The 20,518-nt window shown below is 43.7% G+C and overlaps 1 pseudogene across 1 annotated transcript in view; it reads left to right on the top strand.

Moving 5' to 3' along the window:
• The window catches only part of LOC308275474, a 39,914-nt pseudogene that overhangs the window by 6,975 nt on the left and 12,421 nt on the right, over nucleotides 1-20,518 (top strand). Inside the window, exons 3-4 of the transcript in view lie at nucleotides 3,687-4,150; nucleotides 7,006-7,382. The product of the transcript in view is annotated as an uncharacterized misc_RNA (transcript). The remainder of the gene's footprint in view (nucleotides 1-3,686; nucleotides 4,151-7,005; nucleotides 7,383-20,518) is intronic.

The following is a 20,518-nucleotide window of genomic DNA, read 5'->3' as shown; positions in this document are numbered from 1 at the left end:
TTTCTTCTAATTCCACTGCTATCTACTCTCTCTCCTGGATTCTAGATTGGAAGTCACAGCTGAAAATGACTCCTTAAGTTGTACCAATCAGATTTTAATCCAAACTCTGGTATCCAGGGATTCTCCGAGGAATGCATGTTCTGATCGGCAGCCGTGATCGTCTTTGCGACCACGGCAGCTGCCATCTTCTATCTCCCGAGTTATTTTTTTTAAACAAGGTAAGAGAATTAGGTGAAGATCTCCTCCTTGTTAGTCTATGGATGTCCAATTTATTCAGCATCACTGTTTAAAGGCTGTCTTCCTTGGTCAAATTGCCTTTTTTACTTTGTAAAAATCAGATGGTGCCCATCAGGAAATGAATGGATAAAGAAAATGTGTTGTATATATACACAAAGGAATATTCTTCAGCCATAAAGAAGAATGGAATCCTGTCATTTGCAGCAATGTGAATGGAACTGGAGGGCAATATGTTAAGTGAAGTAAGTCAGACACAGAATATCAAGTACTACGTGCTTTTTTTACTTATGTGAAAGCTAAAAATAAGTTGATCTGAATGTAGAAGAGTGGTTAATAGAGATCTAGAAGAGTGTGGGGGAGGAGGAGAGTGAATAATGTAAAGCTAGATTTGATCAATGCAAGCTATATGCATAAATGGAAACAGTCTACTGAACTCCATTAATATTTGTAATTATTGCATGCTAGTAAATAAAAGTTTGGCATATTTATGTAGGCCTGAGTCAGCACTGTCTTTTAATTGATTTTTGTCTTTTTCTATTTATTCTAATATATTTGTCCTCAATTTTAAAGGAGCTTTATTGAGCTATAATTCACATACCATTCTATCAACCATTTAACATAGAGAATTTATTGCTTTTCTATAAAGATGGTTATGCAACTATTATAACAACTTAATTTTACAACATTTTTATATCCTTGAAAAGAAACTTCATATCCTTCAGCAGTTACTCCCAGTCTGTTCTTCATCTGTCCCTCGCCTCCACCCCAGCTGTAGGTAACCATTAGTCTAGTTGCTGAATATTCCATGCAAATGGAAACATACAATAAATTATTTTTTGTGTGTGACTCTCTTCTTTCACTTAGTATGTTATTTTCAAGGTCATTTTACTTTGCAGCATGTAGCAGTACGTTCCTTTTTTTTAAACTGATGAATACTATATATTATTACATGGCTAGGCTACATTCTATTCATTAGTTGATGGACATTTAGGTTGTTGCAACTTTTAGGCCATTATGATAATGCTGCTGTGAACATTTGTGTACAACTTTATATTTTCATTTATTTTGGGTTATTTGTTATTCATCATTTAGTATTGAGTGTTAAGCATTATTTATACATTCTGGATGCAAATTTATTATCCCATGACCCTTTTCTATTTTTTAATTGTATCAGCAGGTATTTTCCAGCATAACATTTTAATAATTATTACTTTATATAATCTTATGTCTTTTATTTTATTTTATTTTTTTTTTTTTGGTGGCACTGGGGTTCCTGGAAGCCCTTCTACTTCCGGGCTACACTCCCAGACCTATTTTTACATTTTTATTTGGAAACAGGGTCTCCTAAGCCAGCGCGTGCGGCTGGCTTCGAACCTGCGCGATCCTCCTGTCTCTGCCTCCCAAGCGCGGGGATTACAAGCGTGCGCCACCACGCCCGGCTCAATCTTATGTCTTTTAAATAAGCCATGAAAAGAAAAGAGAAAAAATATTCTACTTGTCATTTTATTTAGTTTTTCTGGTTCTCTTCATTTCTTTCTGTGTCATTACTCCAGTCCAACAAAGTTTTGCTCCCATCTATGTTTCCTTTGAACTATTTTTATCAAACATATATTTCAAAAATATAATTATTTGCTTACTATTTTATGCAAATGCTTTTTATATCAGTTAAGAGAAGAAAGAAGACATATGTGAATATATACAGTTATATTGCACAACCTTCCTGACCTTCAGAGTGATCCTGGGAGAACACTTTGGCTGCTTTTTCCTTGGACATATCTATTAAACTTCTAGATCCTCTGCTCATATACTGCTTATATCATGGAATGGTCAGACTTATTTTTATTACTCTCCACCAAGAGCACCATTGTTTCTGACAATGTCCTTAGACATGGAATTATCCATGCTCAGATCCAAAAAGAGTCATTCTATTTAGGCAGAACTATAAACCCCTCATGCTATGGCCCACCTCTCCATCTGGAAAGAAGTCCTGAGCTTCTGTATCAAGATGAAGGTGAGAACTCATCTTTTTCAAAGTGGCTCCGAGCTTCATCAGTGGGCACACAGGAGGGTTCCTCACTTTCTGTTCTCAGCTTGTCTTTCCTGACATGCAAGAAATGAACAAGAAAGGGTATAGATGATCAAATTTTGCTTCACAGAGAACAACTAGGCTTGACTTAGGGTGATCAGAGAGGCTTTTTCTTTCAAGTGGACAAAAGAGAAAGGTATCTTCATTAGTGCTCCACCCTTCAAGGACACTGTAAATCAACAAACTCACCAAGAATTACAGATAACAAATAGATGGAAATGTTCTCCTTATATTCTGGGTTTCCATATGGCTCAGAGAACGAGCCACCTTCATCCAACCATGAGGCTACAAACTCCATCAGAAATACGGCTTTCCACTTAAGCCACTGAGTTCTTGGTGATTTCAATGTTTTTGTAAAAACATGGGTTATTATACAGACTTTACATATTCCTACTCCTACTGCATCTTCTTGAGAAGATAAAAATATCAGGTACATCTAATGTTAGGCCATACTCTTACAGATGGGCTCACTCCAGCAAGCGCGGAACTGGAAGAAAACATCATTTCCTGGACTTCGGCATCTTCTTGGAATATTTTAGGCTGTTTTTCTGAAATCCAGATTTCCAAGTTCATTATTAGTTATTCTGTGTCACTTGGTTATTTTGGAAAGAAGAGGTACACTAATTTCATATGCATTTTTCGTGCCTGAAGCGATACTTCTTATAACAACAAGTTAATGATACGAGAGAATATGCCAGAATTCATTGCTTGGAATTCCTTTTCCCAGGTCATTAATCACCTGTCTGGACCTACTGCCAATACCCCTCGTCACTGTCTAAGAGTGACTCATAGTAGTAGGCCTTCTCTCCTCTTTACAAACCCTTAGGCCATCAACCTAAAATGGGGATTAGTTCATTGACTTCCTCCAGCTGTTGCCCAATCTGCTGTGTGTCTTGTACTGTGAGATTTGTAGCATATCCCTAGGTTGATTCACGGTTGACAGAGGAATGTCTGGAAACCTACTAGCAAATTGTCAGTCCCACAATAGTCAATTGGTGGGGAAAACTGCAGACTTGGAAATTCTATGATACATACAAGGAAAAACAACAAGAGTTGTTTTGGAAAGGATTTGGAGTAAATCATAGCAAGGAAGAATGCAGTCTAATATTGCAAGAAAAAATGTCTACAATTATGTAATTTAATAACTGCTTCTCTATTAGAATAAACAACAAGGAAGAAGCTCATGTAGAGTATAAAAGGGGCTATAGTGTGAGGAGACTTCCCAATTCAGAAAACTCACTCTCCTGGAAACCCACATAGAACCTCCACCCTCTGACACCATGGTCAACTCTTGTTCTGGCTCTGTCTGCTCTGATCAGGGCTGTGACCAAGCCCTCTGTCAGGAGACCTGCTGCCAGCCCAGCTGCTGCAGGCCCCAGTGTTGCCAGACCACCTGCTGCAAGACTACCTGCTGCCGCCCCAGCTGCTGTGTGTCCAGCTGCTGCCGCCCCAGCTGCTGTGTGTCCAGCTGCTGCCGCCCCAGCTGCTGTGTGTCCAGCTGCTGCCGCCCCAGCTGCTGCCGCCCCAGCTGCTGCAGGCCCAGCTGCTGCAGGCCCCAGTGTTGTCAGACCACCTGCTGCAGGACCACCTGTTGCCGCCCCAGCTGCTGTGGGTCCAGCTGCTGCCGCCCCTGCTGCCAGTCAGTGTGCTGCCAGCCCTGCTGCCGCCCCAGTTGCTGCCGCCCCAGCTGCTGCATTTCTAGCTGCTGCAGGCCCTCCTGCTGTGGATCCAGCTGCTGCAGACCCTCCTGTTGCATCTCCAGCTGCTGCCGCCCAATCTGCTGCCAGACCACCTGCTGCAGGACCACCTGCTGCCGCCCCAGCTGCTGTGGGGGTTCTTGCTACTGAATGCTCACACCTGATTCTTCTGGCTATATCAACAAATCCTCTTCATGGAGTCCATCTGGGGGCTCAGTCATGCTAGGCCAGTTGTAAAACCTAATTCCAAGTGATGATTAGATTGAGTTTGGCCTCCAAATATATTGCTTCTTCCCTTCCTGGTTCCTATCTCTCTTTCAAATGAACACAGCTTGAATTTTCTTCAAAATATGTCAACTACCATATAATCCCCTTAGAAATATCTGCTATCGGATTTTCTCATGTAGAGATACACTTATATGCTTAATAAATCTGAATTTTGTTGGCATACAAAACATGAGGCCATCATGTTATCTCATTTTCCTTCTTGAATTTTCATCCTCATCTCTTAGTTGTTTTGTTTTTCATTTATAATATATGAGAAGGCCAGCTGGGGGTGTAGTGGTGTACACTTGCAATCTCAGTACTTAGGAGACTGAGACAGGAGGATCACAGGTTCAAAGTCAGCCTGGATAGCTTAAGGGGACCCTGTTTCCAAACAAAAAATAAAAGAGGGCTGAGGGGGTGTATCTCAAAGGTGAAATTTCCTGGAATCTTTATCCAGTCCATCTCTTCCCATGATAAAAAATGGTAAGACCATAGTAGACAATTTAAGTGCTCCACATCTGTCCCATGAGCACGCCTCATTTAATACGGGAAGATGTGTTAGTATTTCTCTAATGTATACTCCCTGCCTGAGGACTTCCTCTGAATGAAGACCAAGCTCTGGCAGGAGAGTCAAAGCCAGTAGGAGCAGAAATCCTTCTCCTCAAACCTGTCTATTACTTTGTTGGGGTTTCTCCTCTATCTGGAGTCCAATCTTCTCCTCTTTTTTCTCTTTTCTTTTTTTCCTTTCCTTTCCTTTTCTTTTCTTTTCTTTTCCTTTTAATACTGGGGGTGGAACCCAGAAGACTTTACCTTCAAGCTATGTCCCCAGTCCTGTTTTATATTTTATTTGGAAATAGGGTCCTACTGGGTTGCTGAGAGCCTTATTAAGTTGCTGAGACTGGCTTTGAACCTGTGATCCTTCTGTCTCAGCCTCCCAAGTACTGGGATTATAGGCATGTGCCACCCCGCCTGGCTCCTCTGTTGACTTTTAAATGTTTAGATAGCCATGTGGCTTTTGCCATTTGGTCTTGTTCTTTTCTTTGTAGAAGGGCTTTTGGTTGTCTTCCACTCTGCTTTTCAGAGGTCTGTTCTGATATTTTATTTCCTTCTTGATTCAGTCTTGGTAGGTAGTATATTCCTAGGTTATTAAGTTTGTTGGCAGATAAACGTTCATAATTATCTCTTAGGATCCTTTTTATTTCTGAAATTTTATTGTAATATTTCCTGCTTTACTTTCCATCTTATTTATTTGAAATTTCTCCCTTTTATTCTCCTTTAGTAGGCTAAGGGCTTGCCAGTTTTGTCTATCTATCTTAAAAAAAAAACCCAACTCTTGTGTTTGTTGAACTAACTCTCTCTCTCTCTCTCTCCCTCTCTTTCTCTCTCTCTTTCACAATACTGGGGATGGAACCCAGGACCCAGGGGCATTCTATCTCTGAGCTATACCCCCAGCCTTATTTTTTATTCTTTATTTTTGAAAGAGGATCTCACTGAGTTGCAAAGGGCCTCATTAAGTAATTGAGGTTGTCCACGAACTACGGTTCTCCTGTCTCAGCCTCCCAAATGCTGAAATTATATGCGTGCATCACCATGTCTGAGTTTGTTGATTTTTTTCTATTGTTTTTTTTTCTAGTTTTTGTTTCATCTATTTCTGCTTTGATCTTTATTATTTCCTTCCTTGCAGTAATGGAGATTGAGCCCAGGAGCATTCTGCCTTTGAGCTATACCCACAGGCTTATTTTTATTTTTTATTTTGAAACAGGGTCTTACTAAGTTGTAGAGGGCCTCACTAAGTAGCTGAGGCTAGCCGTGAACTGGTGATCCTCCTGTTTCAGCTTCCCAAGTTCTGGAATTGCAAGTGTGTGCCACTCTTCCTGGTTTTATTTCCTACCTTCTAACTTTGGGTTTAGTTCGTTCTTATTTTTCTAGTTTCTTGAGGTATAAAGTTATTTGAGATCTGGGTGCTCTGAAGAGAACCGAGATGTCTGTGGCAGTGGCAGTGGTGGTCAGCATTTGGTAGAGGCAGAGATTCAATCCATTCCACCTCATAATTTTAAAGAAATATCCTCAAAGGTATACCACAATGATGGATTTTTTTCCCCTTACCTTTCATCTTAAGATTCTATACTTCTGAGATTCCATTATGTTTCATTGTACTGTGACTAATTTTTTTTTTCATATAAAGCACTACAAAAATTGTGGGGATAGTATGACACACAGGTGAAGAAGACTAACCCCTGGGTGGTGTCATCACCACATGACCACGGCTCAATGGGAAAAGCTGCAGTATCTTACATATAGATAATGCCCATGAGGAATGAACAGTGAGATGATTCAGGAGGAAAGAGAAGATGAAGTGAAAGTCAACAAATTTATCTTGGAATATTTAGCCAGCATCTGAACTGATATGATGAATACCAAGGAAGACGCACAAAATATGCCTCAGGAAGACTCAATGGAATGAATCCTACTTCACCAGGAAAAAAAGGAAATAATGTTCTCTGTATAACTTGGAAAGTATAATTGCCTAATTTAGCAATTGCTTACGCATTAGAGTAAACAATAACAAGGCAAGAGCTCCCTTAGCAAGGTATAAAAGGGGGCCATGGGGCAAGAGAATTTCCAGATTTAAGAAATACACTCATTTGGAAACTTACCCAGAACCTTTATCCTCTGACACCATGGTCAACTCCTGTTGTGGCTCTGTCTGCTCTGAAGAGGGCTGTGGCTGCTGCCAGCCTGCCTGCTGCCAGACCACCTGCTGCAGAACAACCTGCTGCCGTCCCAGCTGCTGCATGTCCAGCTGCTGCAGGCCCAGCTGCTGCCGCCCTTGCTGCCAGACTGTGTGCTGCCGCCCCAGCTGCTGCATTTCTAGCTGCTGTAGGCCTTCCTGCTGCCGCCCCACTTGTTGTATCTCTAGCTGCTGCCGTCCCTCCTGTTGTGGTTCCAGTTGCTGCCGCCCCAGCTGCTGTCAGACCACCTGCTGCCACCCCAGCTGCTGTGTGTTCAGCTGTTGCCGCCCATCCTGCTGTCAGACCACCTGTTGTAGAACTACCTGCTGCCGCCCCAGCTGCTGTGGCAGTTCTTGCTGCTGAGTGTCCTGATCTGGACTGAGGAAACTTCTTACCCTCATCATTCAGTCCAGGCGGAATATGTGGACCTTTTAATATCAGGAACTCACAAAGAGAGCCACGAAGTGATGTGGGAAATCCTGATCTCTATATTAATATCTATTCATGTTTGTAGAAGCATTCCATCACTAGCAAATCTAAATTTACAGTCAAATTCTGCACCAAATTGTTTTGGAATTTTTCATTCTGTCTCAAAAACACATACAAAGAACTCTTCAAATGTTTCCCTTCTGGGGTTTTTCTAACATTTTTTTTTGTGGGACCCATTTTTATGTGGCATTGTTTGATGGTTTCCAATAAATCTTTGTAACATTCAACAACACTAAAAGTTCTCCTCTCTCACATTTCTTATTCATGAAATGCCCTATTCATATTTCTACTGCGTTTTCTCCATAATATAAGAGTACATACTAGAAGGGGACTTCTAATTGAGAAGTTGAATTGACCTTCACCAATGAGATTTTTATTCAAAAGGGAGAAAGATTAATAAGGAGGGATCTTTTATCCTAACACATGCAACCTGAGAACTATGACTTGCAACACACACACACACACACACACACACACACACACACACTCAAAACCTAGTATGAATTGATTTAAACTCATTTAATTAGAGGAAGTTAAGTTCAGAATATAGCTCAAGAAATCAGGAACTAAGAATTGGAGCTGAACTCTGGTTGTACAGCACACCAGTTATGATTTTCTCATTGCTGTGGTTTAGATATCATCACCCAAAGTTCATGCATAGAAGCCTTGGTCTTTTGGGTGGTGGTATTAGGAGATGGAGTGGAATATTTAAAAGACGGAGCCTAGTGGGAAGTTTAGGTCAATTGAGGACATATTCTTAGAAGGGATTGTAGTATTTCTTCTGATGCCCTGGTTAGTTTTTGAGAAAGAAATGCTATGAAATAGGGATTTAGCCCTCCCAGTCTCTGGCTTCCTATATCAAAATATGACTGTAAGATTGAATGAGCGTGTGTGTCCCCAGTCGCATAGAGACACGCCGAGATCTATAATCGGTCTTATGGATATCTTTATTCTTGGGAGATCGGCCTCCAGCCCCCGCATGGCCGCGGGGGCCGGTGGCGGGGGAGAGCGTGCGTCCCTCCCTCTCGGGCTCCTCTCTGAACTCTGCACTGAACTCTCTTCTTCCAGACCGGGAGGCCTGGTCCCTTCCGGAATTGCAGAGCTCCACCTCCTAGCTTCCGGCCCTGCTCCCTGTGGGCCAGGGGGGGGCGACTCACACCTTACATTCCGACCTCTTTGACTAAGGGGTGCAGAAGGGCTTTGACTAAGGGGTGCAGAAGGACGGAGTTTTTGCTCATCTAGCGGCTTCAAGCTGAGACAGGGCGCCGTCAGTCAGGGGCCCCAGGTCGGGAGAAGTTGGAATCTGAGCCGCTGGAAGGGAGCAGGTGGCTGTGGTTGTAGCGAGAGTTGGAGGTTACCCTGGAGAGCTCGGTGACTGGTTTGCTTTGAGGAGACTAACAGGCAAGGTGCTATTAAAGAAAAAGAAAATTGTGAGGGCGGAACCCAGGCTGGGCAGAAGCCCTTTTAGACGCAAGGCAGTCACTAGATCTACTAACTTAAATAGCAACATTTTTTGAGGAGAACGTCTACCGCCCCTTTAGCAGTTTTTCATTAGACCAGAGTTATTAATAGCAGCAACTCCCGAAGCAGACCCCACACCACTCTTTTCAGCATTGAGTGAGTATGGATTTGTCTGGTCAAACACCTGTTACTGCATTAGGAGCATCAGTTACCCATTTTAGAAGTTTAATACTTAGGCAATTTGGCATCCGAGGAGGGAGAGCACCATAGTATGTAAACAAGTGGACCTGTTAAAATATAAACATCAAAGAGAGTTATGTCGAGAGAAACAAAGTTTAGTGGATCCCAACATCATGCAAGAGAATTTGTTCCTGCTGTCATCACCCTGAATCGAGATTTGAGAAGGAGACTAAGGCCTGAAAGATCGAGCAGGCCACCAAAGAGGAAACTGGCTTACCCTGTACCTGCAGTTACCTTGGGCCAGCAAGGAAGATGGAGGAAGGAGGACGAGGGATTCCAGGAGCTGTCAGTCCTTGGTCAGACCAAATAGGGCCAGCGGCGGGTCCTTGTCCAGAAGGGTAGACCCCCTGTAATGAGGTACCTGAGGTCCACCGCTTTTTAAAGGACATTCGCCTTTCCAATGGCCATTTACTCCACACCTGAAACAGGCTCCTGGGGGTGGTTGTCTTTACTGTCGTCCTCTCCTGGGTGGCGCTTGCCACCCGGAAAGCTGCCCTTCCTCCTTTACATTATAATTCCAGTGGGGCTCCTCAGATGGAACTGCAGCCGTACCAATAGGAAGCCCTGGATATGTTAAATGAGTCTGGTCAGCCTCTCTCTGGCTGCCTTCAGGATCCGATCACGTTCGTCTGGATTTAGAGAAGAGGTTAGAATGACATGCAAATCCCGCCAAGTTAAATCATATGCCTACACAATATGTTGGAATTCCTTGATAAAAGCAGAAGGATTGGTAGAAAAGGATCCCAGTCTCTTTTCCAGTTGAGTGAGGTCAGGAAGGGAAAAAGGAACATGGACCCGGACCATCCCTTCAGCCCCAGCCACTTCGCGAAGTGGGGCCAGGAGAGAGGAAGATGGGGCTTGTAACCCAGCTGGGTCAGACCCCGGCTGTGGGTCCGCAGAATTGTGCCTGTGACCCAGAAGGGCCACCAGGTGGCACCTGTGAGTTGCCACGTGGTGTCCAAGATGGCGGCTGTGGCTGGCTGGATTCGGCAGCAGTAGAACTGGTAGAGGGGGGAAACAGAAAATGCAGCCGCCAGAAGGGCTGTAAATACTCGAGGTCACACCATTTTGCTGACCGGGTGCAAAATTCACTGAGAGCCATCAGCGTCCTAGGGTCTAGCGTGCCCATGGCAGGCCATCGATTATCATTGGTTAAATCATACGTTGGCCAGATCTTAGTACAAAGAGAAACAAGTCTCTCTGGGGACAGTTCCCCTGAGAATCCAAGAGCCTGCAGATTAGACAACACACGGCCCAGCGGTGATTGAGAATCGATCTCAATCTTAGATGGCTGACTTCCCCCCATGAGTTGTAAGTGGGCGAAAACAAAGGCAGGAAACTCCAGCGTCCCAGGGCCCTGCCTAGTTCGGTACAGAGCAGGTGTGACAGAGAAAAGACGTCTCTTGTCTCTTTTACACACCTCGCAATCGTCCTGGACGATCGGAGAACTGGAGGATACCGGTATACCGGGTTTAACAGCAGTCAGTCAGTCAGAACCCTCCGAGTTAGGCGGAACCCACTTACTCACTTAAGAGGAAGCTTATCACTGGGAGGCTGCTGTGGAGATCTGGCCTGAGATGGCTGCGAAAAGTTTTTTTAAAATGGCCGCCGACTCCTAGGATTGGTTAGGAATGGAAACTGGGCGGGAATAAAGATGGCGGGGCCTCCAGCGAGGCCATGAGGTGGGAGGGGTCAAATATGGCGGACCTCCAGCGAGGCCATGAGGTGGGAGGGGTTAAAGAAACATGGCGGCTCCCCAGTGATTACACGTGGGCCAAAGATGGTGGGCCAAAGCTTGCGGCCTCCCCCCCACAGTGATCCCATGTGGGTGCTTACCGGAATGGCCGGGCCCAGGCAGCAGGGGTGGGCGGGCATAGGGTGAAAGGCGCCAGGGCGCGAGTCTGGGTGGAGGTATGTGCAGGAGCGCGGGAGGTCAGTAGAGAACGGGCGCCAGGGCCTGCGCCATGTGGCAGGCAGGGGCGGGCGGGTCTAAGCACGCCAGGCGCAGAGAAGGCATGTGTGGCACAGGCTGGACTTGGCGGGTCGGGGCAGAGTGGCGGCGCAAAGCAGCACAGTCTGGCGCGGCTTGTCCAGGCGGCGGGGCGCAGTGCGGTGCCTTTAGGCAGCGGTGGCGGGTCTAAGGAACGCCAGGCGCAGAGAAAGCCAAGGCGCGCCAAGTGGCACTGTCCGGCGGGGTCCGCGGACGCCGCGCGGGAGGGCGGCTGGCGGCTCGGGGCCGCGGGCGTGCTCACGCGGCGCGGCTCGGACCAGGGCGGCTCGGGGCCGGGGCGGGATGGCAGAGGCCTGCCCAGGCGTGGTCTTGTGCTGGCACGCGGCGCGCGGCGGGTCCGGCTGGGACGCGGCTCGGGCCGGGCGGGGCGCGTCTCGGGCCGCCACGGTGCAGCCCATTCCAGCAGAAGCGGCTCAAGCCGCGGCGTGCCGTGGGCGGGCGCGGCGGCCCATTCCAGCGGAGGCGGCGCCGCGCATCTTCCTTCAGCTTTTTGCAGAAGTCCGCAGATCCAAGCCAGGTCCCATAAGTCCGGTACGGGTTTATCGGCCGATGGAGGGTCCAGCAGCGCTGGCCGGGCTCTGTGGGGCCGCGGGTCCTTGGGGCTCAGTGGATTAAGGTCCAATTCGACACGGGTCGGCACCAAATGTAAGATTGAATGAGCTCGTGTGTCCCTCAGTCGCATAGAGACACGCCGAGATCTATAATCGGTCTTATGGATATCTTTATTCGTGGGAGATCAGCCTCCAGCCCCCGCGTGGCCGCGGGGGCCGGTGGCGGGGGAGAGCGTGCGTCCCTCCCTCTCGGGCTCCTCTCTGAACTCTGCACTGAACTCTCTTCTTCCGGACTGGGAGGCCTGGTCCCCTCCGGAATTGCAGAGCTCCACCTCCTAGTTTCCGGCCCTGCCCCCTGTGGGCCAGGGGGGGGGCGACTCACACCTTACAATGACATCTCCCATATACATGGCTATCTACCATGAAATGACACACAGAGGGTAAAGCCCTTGCAAGAGGCCACACAATGCTGTTTGGACTTGTAGCTTCTGGAACTGTGAGTTGAACAAACCTCTTTTCTTTATATTCTACCTCAGGAATTTCATTATAATAATGACAGACCAGAACAAAAAATATTACTTTAATTTTATTAACCTAGGATTGCTTTTCTCTATAGAATACCCACTTATTCAGGTTGTCATAAAAATTAAATGAGACAGGCTGAGACAGGAAGGATTGCAGTTTAGCAGCCAGCCTCAGCTACTTAGTGAGGCCTTCTGCAATTTAGTGAGATCCTGTTTCAAAATAAAGAATAAAAAATAGGGTGGGGCGTGTAGCTTGATGGTAGAATGTGTGGGGAGCCATTAAGGTCTTCCCCTTATCTTTACTAAAAGCATACTTCTGACTGTCCTTCTGCCCAGAGTCAACAAGGTTTGGGGTCATGGAGGTTTCAAAGTAATTAAGACTCTCTCAGAACTAATGATGCTATTGTTCTGTCTGAGCTAAGACTAGGTTTGTGTTGTTTGTGTTGCACCAGGGTATTGTTTGACCCTGCCCGGACTTTGGACTTGTCTTTCTCATCCGGGGTAACCTGAAGCAAAAAACTATAAATACGACAAGAGAATAAACCCCATGATCGACAAGAGAATAAACCCCATGATCGGCCAGTAGCGATATCGACCCGGGAGTGGACTGGCAATCCTTCCATGTTAGTAATAAATCATATTTGGAATTTAATTCTTAAGAGTTATATTATTTCATCCTCACTCCTCTCTTCGGAACCCATACTTTTGCCGGCTGGCTCCGGCAAGAATGCCCCTGGGTTCCATCGACAGTACCACACACACACACACACACACACACACACACACACACACACATTAATGAGATGAAGATGCTTGGTAGATAAATAAGAGCATGCTCACTTTTATCTCCAGCTGCCCTCATTTTTAGAATTTTAATTTTGAAATAACTATAGATTCACATGAAAAATAAGCACAGCAATGTAGCATGTACCCTTCACCAAGCTTCCTTCAATATTCACTTCTTCCATAATTATAGTAGATGTCAGACTACGGAAACTGACATTCTTAGAATTCATAAAACTTGTATTTGTGTGTGTACTAGTTTGAATGTATGTGTATCTGTAGTTCCATACAATTTTATCATGTGTAGTTATGTAACTACCACCTCAAGAAATTATTATATATTGCTAGTCCAGGAAAAGATTATGTTAAGGTCCGAGAGATGTTCCTTCCGACAACAGAGAACTCACCGGAAGCTGTAAATCACAGGCAGGGTTTATTGCAGCACCGCAGAAACTGGCATGCCGGGGTCTAATCTCCTTAACCAGCACACAGGCCAGTCCTCAGAGACGAGACCCTGACCACATTTCAAGCTCTACATTTATAGTCGCAGAAGGGGTATTCACGTGGGGTTCATATCTATTCAAGAAAGCTTGGGACAGGATGTTAGGGTGTTATCTCCCTTGTACCAGTGGCGAGCCCAGACTTGAGGCTTCACTGTAGATAAGGGAGTAACACAGGCAGGCTTTCAGTTTACTTCAAGGAGAAATATTTTTCTACTTTTAAACTTAAAAGAAACAACTCTTCTAACATTTTCTAACTCCTGTGACGGCTCATCACTTCTTAAGCAGTTTATCATGCCAGTAAGTTTTCTGAGAGATGTCTATGTGGGGAAGGACCTTCAGCGAGAGGGCTGGGCTGCTTCCCAACCTTGAAGGCCATTTGGCGAGACTCATAGCTCACTGATTAGAGGAAGTCTGCTTGCCTCCCAGCCTGGCATTACAAGCTGCTTCTCAGGAGCCAGAGTTGCTTTGTTAACCCTTTAAGCAGAAGCCTGCATTTCAGTACTCTCACAATGTATGATTACAATTCACCGATTAAAAGTGAAGGGGGCTGGCTCTCACAGGGAGCACTCTTACAATCAAAATGCAAAATGTGGCACCTAATGAGTGTTTATTGATTTTGCACCATCATAAAATAAAATATCAAGCCATCCATAGGCTGTCTGGAATAAAATGACTGTACCAAGTCCTTAATTATTAATAATTACATTGACTATAAATATAATAAATTCTTTAATTAAAATTCATGAGAGGTGGAGTGGATAGAAGGAAAGATCAAATGTCATGCTGCTTACAAGAGATTTATTTTATTCTTAAGAACACACACAGACTAAAAGTGAAGAAATGTAAAAAGAAATAAACCCATGCATATGCTGATAACTAATATTGACAAAGATTCCAAGATCATACAATGGGGAAAGGATTGTCTCTTCAATAAATGTTTTTGTAAAAACTGGATATACACATGGAAAAGAATTAAATGGAAACCTATACACAATAAAATGAAATTAATTAAATACGTAAAATGTAATACCTGAAACAATCAAACTCCTAGAAAAATACATATGGGCGAAGCTCCTTGATACCAGTCTTGGCAATGATTTTTTTTATTTGACACCAAAAGCACAGGTAATAAAAGCATAAATAAATAAGCAGTACTACATCAAACTAAAGCTTCTTTCCAGCAAAAGAAATAGTAAGCAAACTAAAAAGACAATCAACAGAATACAAGAAATATTTTCAAACCATACACAGGTTACATGGTTAATATCCAAAATATATTGGGAGCTCATAGAAAAAATTAAAAATCTGAAAAAATATAGAACCTAAGTAAAATTTTTTTCAAATATAAATATAAAAATTGGCACCAGATATACAGAAAGTGCTCAATGCTGCTGTTCACGAGGAAATACAAATCGAAACCACCATGAGATATCACCTAACACATGTTGGAGTGGCTAATACATGTTGATGATCTGGAGGAAAGGAAACTGTGATACAGTATTGGTAGGAATGTAAATTGCATAGGTGTTATGGGAGACAGTATGAAGGTTCCTCATAAACTAAAAAAAGAACTACCATATGACTCAGCAATCCCAATACTAGGTATGTGACTGAAATAAACTAAATCAAAATTTTTTTGAACTGAGGTTTGAACCCAGGGACATTCTGCCCCTGAGTTATACCCCCAGCCTTTTGGTTTTTATTCTTATTTTGAAACAAGGTCTCACTAAGTTTCTGAAGCTGGCCTTGAACCTATGATCCTTCTGTCTCAGCCCTCCAAATAGTGGAATTATAGGCATGCACCACCATACCTGGGTCTAAATCAGTATTTTGAAGAAACACCTGTATTCCCATATTAATTGCAGCATTATTCACAATAGCCAAGATGTGGGAACTACCTGGTGCCTGTTAATATTAATAGAATACTTATGTATACACATAGTATTGTTAACTATAAAATAAGAATATTTTGTCATTTGTGATAACATAAATAAAGTTTGAGAACCCTATGCCAAGTGAAATGTCAAAAAAAGGCAAACACTGTAGGATCTTACTTATATGTGTATTCATAAAACATTGAACCCGCCGGGTGTGGTGGCACACGCTTGTAATCCCCGCGCTTGGGAGGTGGAGACAGGAGGATCGCGCAGGTTCGAAGCCAGCCGTGCGCTGGCTTAGGAGACCCTGTTTCCAAAATGAAAATGTAAAAATAGGTCTGGGAGTGTAGCCCTGAGGTAGAAGGGCTTCCAGGAACCCCAGTACCACCAAAAAAAAAAAAAAAACATTGAACTCATAAAAACAGAAGGCATAATGATATTAGCCAAATGTTGAGAGGAGAGAAAATAGGGAGATGTTGGTCAAAGAGCACAAACTTGAAGTTATATGAAGAATGATTTCTGAGGATCTAATATATAGTGCGACTATGGTTAATAATAGTCTTGCTCAACATGATCACTGGTATAATCCAAAATGACTGACCACACAAGTTACAGAAAAAAGATTTATTTGTTCACAGCTTTTTGGAGATTCTGAGTTCAGTCTATGTGGGTGTGAAACTTAGGGCATGGCAGCAGAAAGTGAAGAGAGGGAGAGTGCAGGGCTTTGCTCTAATATGATGGAGCTGAGGAAGACAGAGAAAGCAGGGGAAAGAGGAAGGATATATAATCTCCAAGGCCACACACACCAGGGACCCCTTGTAAGCAACCAACCCACTTTCAGTTTTGCTACATGGCTTCTGTGAGGGATAGGGGCACATTCTAAATCCAAACCATTGCAATAACACTATCAAATAATTAAAAAAATTTTTAAAAATCTTAAACAGTCTCATAACAAACACATATACATAAAAAAATTATGTGAGCTAATACAGTTTTTAAGTTACTTAAATGTGTTGAGCATTTCATAATACATACTTATACCCAAAACTGCATTGTATACCTTAAATAGATACAATTTTATTTATCAATTATACCTAAATAATGCTAGAAAAAATGAAGTGTTAGAGTACTAGAAAACTCATCAAAGATTTCTAGATTCAATCTAAACTTATCCTGAGGAACAAATCACCAAAAAACCCACGATGGGTGCCAAGAAGAAGAAAGGCACATATACATTGTGCACACACACACACACACACACACACACACACACACACACATCATCATCATCATCATCATCATCATCATCATTATGCCCACACACACATATCCTAATGGAAATATAATTCATTAATGCAAAATAGTGGTTTCTACTGAGTCATAAATAGGAACCCTCACCAGGGCTCCTCATAAACCCCACTCTTTTCCCTAAATAACATGATCCTCTGGAAATATTTGGTATTCTCATACCTTACAAGGGTGCTCACCAGGGTCTTCTTCTCACCACAATGACCTCAAAACTGTTTTGTCCCCTCATCTCCCTTGACTGAAGAAAATATTTAGCAAATTCATAAAAGACTATATCTAGGTTTATCTAGAGCCAGCATACGATGTTGGCTCAGAACACTAGCCAAATCTCCAAAGAGAGCCCATTCTGGAGCCCCAATTGTTATCCTGGCTGTATAAGCCCCCAAATAAGGGCTAGAACAGGAATAGAAACTGGCTAGGATTGAAGAGCATCACCATTTGACTTAGTAGGTTCATAAGTGTCTGAGGGTTGAGAGGCAATTTCCAAGTATTTGCATCTAGCCCCCTCCACATGGTTCTGGGGAATACCAGCTCATCCTTAAGCCCCTCCACTTTCACTGCAGCCCCTTCCATCAACCATCTCCATGTGATGAGTCACCATTTGTTTCTCTCTATGAGCCACGTGCTGATCTCAGCCCTTCACAGCCAATTTGGGCAGGTTCAGTCCCCCACACAGTGCCATTTGTGCTTCTCTGCCATTGCTTTGCTTTAGTTTTCTCTTATTCAGGCTAAATCTCCCAAGTTCCTCACTCATTGCTCACGGATCATAATATCAACATCATATTAACTTTATTTTTCCCAAATCCTAATGTATCTCTAGTCTTCCCTAGGCCAGAATGAAATGCATTTTTCCGATGTGTTCCAAAATGTTCAAAGAGGAGGAGAACTACGTCCTCTTGGTAAGTATCACACTTCCATGAATGTGTGCATGCACACAGGAGGTTGCTTGTTCAAGCTTTAATGGCATAAACGGTTGGTGGTTACGTGTGGACTAATACTGAGGTGACTATGGTATGAAACACTCGAGTCTTTGTCATTATGAACTGCTTCTATCTCTTCTTATAGATGTACAGTGGCTGTTTCTATACCAGCAGGTACCAGCTTGTTTTTTGACCCAGTGCTAGCAGTAGCACGTTCATTTTGTTGCCTGGTGTAAGAATACTGAGGATAGATACAACCTTAGAATATGTGAATAGCTTAAAAAATTCATCTTGGAAATCTAGATACTCCTCCCTAGTCTCACATACCATCCTGCATTAATAGCCACTCTTTTAGAGTTGAGAGTGCCTCTGATATCTCATCTTGCTAGAGGTGGTCTCTTGTGCAGGCATATCTAAAGAGTTTGGAGCCATGATACTGTGATCCAGTGTATCCAGTCTTCCCTGACTTCATGATCTCCAAATATTCTGATAAAAACTTTTTTATGGAAAAACTGTCGACAAAGTTGAGCTGTTCATAAGTGTCTTCAGAGAGATCGGTGTCCTAAAATCACGCTAGTGAAAAGTGGATTGTGTTTGGAAGAATTTGGTACATAGACAAGATTTTTCATCTCCTAAAAGGGTTTCCACGACCTTCAGAATGGAGAAATACATATAAGCATGTGTGTTCCATATATATTCATGTTCCACAAATAGACTGGCATCATTTCTTATTTTCTGAAAAGGAGTCAGCTACTTTTGCTTTATTTTTTTGGTGGTACTGGGGATGGAACCCTTCTACACTCCCAGACCTATTTTATATTTTATTTGGAAACAGGGTCTCTTAAGCCAGTGAAGCTGGCTTCGAACCTGAGTGATCCTCCTGTCTGCGCCTCCCAAGCACGGGAATTACAAGCGTGCGCCACCACAACCAGCTACTTATGCATTTTTTCAATCTTAAGTTTTCACTATATTTTCACAACAAAAAATGCAGGTGGATATCTTTGAATCTAAAGATCTATTTTCTACCTACCTTTCCATCAGTCTCTCTTGTTTTTGGAAAGTAAAGAACTAGAGTGTGATCTTGCTGATCAATGACTCTAATAATGAAGCAGGAAAGTATAGGGGAATAAACGAACCCAATACCACAATGGAGTGTACATCAAAGACAAAAATCACTGCTTAATTTAACTTGGGTTGGGAAGAAAATACTATACACAGAAGACATGAATCAATATGGTCTGTTAAAGCCAGAAACATAGGAATCAGAGTAAAAGGAAAATGCAGCTAAAAAGATAGGAGAGCCAAGGAATCAAAATCTCATGGTGTAACTGATGTCTGCTTCCAGCTTCTCTCAAAAAAAAAAAATGCATTTTGGAACTTTGTTTCTTGGGAAGAAGGAATATTAAAATTTCTAGAATTGGTATTTCTTTTGAAAACAGTTTTCTGTACTTCTCATGAAAAAGTCTACAAAATGAATACTGATTCATTATGGAGAAGGGATATGTCCCAAGAGCCTTCTTGTTCTTGTGTCAGGGTCTGTATGTCTCACTAAACTCATCCTTGCCCATTGGATCCATGAAAACGGGACCAGCACACTAAATAGAGTTATCACATGAAGCCTGAGAAAGAATGATGAATCCGTAAGAATTATTATCAACCAAGATTAGTTATTATGTACAAAACAAAATGAGAATAAAACTTAAGGAATCAAGAGGAAGAATGCCATGTAATAAGTACCCTGGAGGAAGGTAAAGAAGGACAACTTGGAGGTGACTCAGGAAGAGCTGATGGATGAATCCTAACACACCAGGAAAGGGATATCTGGTTTTCCTTACACCACAAAAGTATTCATAAAAATCGCCCAATTTAATAATTAATAATGCACTAATACAAATGTCAACAAGGAAAGAGTGTCACATGTGAAGAAAGTAGCCCCTTGGCAGGGTATAAAAGGGGATGTAGGGCAGGGAGACTTTCAAACTTTCCAAACCTTCCTGGAAACCCACCCAGAACCTCCCTCTGACACCATGTGCAACTCCTGTTGTGGCTCCTGCTGCTCTGGGCAGGGCTGTGGCTGCTGCCAGCGCACCTGCTGCAGGACCACCTGCTGCCGCCCCTGCTGTGTGTCCAGCTGCTGCCGCCCCTGCTGTGTGTCCAGCTGCTGCCGCCCCTGCTGCTGCAGCCCTTGCTGCTGCCGCCCCTGCTGCGGTGGCTGTGGCTCTAGCTGTGGTGGCTGTGGCTCTAGCTGCTGCCGGCCCTGCTGCTGCTGCCGGCCCTGCTGCTGTGTGTCCAGCTGCTGCCGCCCCTGCTGTGGAGGCTGTGGTGGCTGTGGGTCTAGCTGTGGTGGCTGTGGCTCCAGCTGCTGCCGCCCCTGCTGCTGCCGCCCCATCTGCTGCCAGACCACCTGCTGCAGGACCACCTGCTGCCGCCCCAGCTGCTGCTGCCAGCCCTGCTGCTGTCGCCCCAGCTGCTGCTGCTGAGTGATTTCACCTGACTCTCCTGGTGGCATAAACCATTGTTCTTCATGGAGTCCATCTGGAAGCTCAGGCATGCTAAGCCAATTGTAAAACCTTAATTCCAACTCATAGTCAAATTGACTTTGGTCTCTAGTAGACTGTTCCATCACCTCCAGGTTATCATCTGTCTTGCAAATGAACAAGTTGGAATTTACTTCAAAACCTGTCAAATACCATGTAACCCCCTTTGAAATATTTGTTCTCTGTCACATTTTCTCATATTCCTACATCATAAATAAATCTGAATTTTGCAAGCATACAAATATAAAGTCCTTATGTTTCCTATTTTTCCTTCTTGTATTGTCCCTTTCAGTCT

This window comes from Muscardinus avellanarius (assembly GCF_963383645.1).
Source record: "Muscardinus avellanarius genome assembly, chromosome: 16".
NCBI lineage: Eukaryota > Metazoa > Chordata > Mammalia > Rodentia > Gliridae > Muscardinus > Muscardinus avellanarius.
Note: the sequence above shows the minus strand (reverse complement) of the source record. Positions and strands in the feature narration are given on the sequence as shown.